The following is a 2,273-nucleotide window of genomic DNA, read 5'->3' as shown; positions in this document are numbered from 1 at the left end:
GTGTAGAGACAAAAAGATTAGAATTGTGTCAATGTCCCAATATTTATGGACCTGACTGTAGGTGAGGAGGACTGGAGGGACTAGTCTCTTAGAATACATAAAGAATTATGAATGTCTCCCTTGTGGAAGCAGGCTATAAGGTCCTTTCTCGGTATTTGGTCCTGGACCAATTGTCAAAAATGCACCCTAGTCCCTCCTCGTTCTGTTTTCAAGGATGTGGTTTTGGGGGAACGATGTTCCACATGTGATGGACGTACCCTAAAGTTAGACGGTACTGGGCAAGAGTTCATTCCCTGATCTTCACGGTGACCATGACTAAAGTTATTAAAACCCCAGAACTGCACTGCTTAATGAACCCATAGCTAGAGTTTCCAGATCTACCCAGACCCTGATCTTTTTTATGTTCTTGGAATACAAAATTGCAATTACAACTGCCTAGAAGAGTCCAGTGGTGGACTTTACGTTGATGAAACTCATGGATCATGATCAATGAGAAAATGGTCAGCATCTTACGTGATACCTCTACTAGGTTTGAGTGAATCTGGAGCCCATGGATTAGTTACTTACAGACCACATCTTAACAACAAATCCTTTCTCTTTGCTGGGATGGATGGACCTGTCATATGGGTGGATTTTCTCTCTCTCTCTCTTTGCTCTTTTTCTCTTACTCCCTTTCCCTTCCCCTTATTCTTATCTTCTCTTTTCCCCTTTGATGGATTAATGTCTCATTATAACTTAAAGACAAATCGTGTAACACTCTGTTCTTTTTGTGCCTGTTATCTACCAATACAAAATGGAGCAGAACCAGGCTGTGGTCAACTTGAGCTTCTCCTGCAGAGTTACCATACACATTCCCTTGATCCTGTTTTTGTATGTCTTGTATGTTAACCTTCAATAAAAACATTGAAACATAAAATGACATGGCTCAACACCATTAATTTACATAGGATTGGCTTTGAATCACAGTGTGACGCACAAATTAACCACATTTTTTTTTTGTTAAAACACTTCATTTTGCGAAGCTATTCAGCTTCTTTAGGACCGATAGGAGTGTTCTTTCCATATGCTTTCTAATGTATCACATAATCCCAGAGTATGTTTCAGATGATATAAGAATATTTTTATGAAAAATATAATACCAACTATTAAATATCTTAAGTCCAAATGACAATGGGATTAACCAGATAAAAAGTAAAATGTATGTAATCATAACACAACCAGAACTTACTGCCAAAGTTCCTTATACTTATGCTTACTTCTCTTGGCTGGTATATCTCTCTCCCCACAACCAACCATGGACTATTGGGTAACCAAAAAAAAGTCTGCTGAAAGGCTGCAGGATGGAAAACCAAAGGGTTGGAATGCAACGTATCCACATGAAGACACGAACCCCCATGCTCTTTTGGTCTAAAGCCAAAACTCACCATCAGAATTTATATGAGACCTGCCAATGGTACCAGAAATCACACCATCTCCACCTCCTGCCCAACCAATTCACAGTTCCCACTGTCTTCAATTCCAGAGGAATCACTTTTGGTATTTCCTTGACATCACTTAAAGTAGTTCTACAGGCAGGACATTTTTTACCTTAATAAATTCCCTGCATTAGGGTAAAAAGTGTCCCAGTTGTTGTATCCCTCCTTCACCACCATAAATACTTACCTGAGTCCTACCTTGACCCAGCGCTTTGCCCTTCTGCAGCAGCACTGCTCTCAGATTCTCTCCTCACAGGACACAAAGGCAACAGCGGGAGCCATTGGCTCTCGGTGCTGTCAATTAAATCTTGTGGGGAGGAAGTGGGGGGAGGGGGGAGCAATGCATGTCTATGGACACACACACAGCCTGCCTTAGGAGCAAACTCACACATATGCCACATAGCAAACAGTTTGCTATGGTGGCAGACACAGAAGAGGAGGAGCAGAGAGCACCAGTGAAGGACTCCAGAAGAGGAGGTTTGGGGCCGTTCTGCACAATACCATTACACAGAGCAGGTAAGTATGATATACTGAGGGAAGCATGGTTATATAGGTGCAAGGATCTTTGCTGTAAGTTCTAGTTGTGATGTGCCTATTTTCATTTATGAATCTCTATCTGTTTAACCCATTTTTCATTTGGACTTATGTGATTGATATTATTTATTGGGTAGTGTTATATTTTACAGAAAATGATTCTTATATCATCTTATCATGCGGCACATACTCTGAGACATTGGGGGTTATTTACGAAAGGCAAATTCACTTTGCACTACAAATGCACTTGGAAGTGCAGTCACT

The sequence above is a fragment of the Aquarana catesbeiana genome, linkage group LG01 (assembly GCF_042186555.1).
Source record: "Aquarana catesbeiana isolate 2022-GZ linkage group LG01, ASM4218655v1, whole genome shotgun sequence".
NCBI lineage: Eukaryota > Metazoa > Chordata > Amphibia > Anura > Ranidae > Aquarana > Aquarana catesbeiana.
This window is presented reverse-complemented; position numbering follows the sequence as displayed.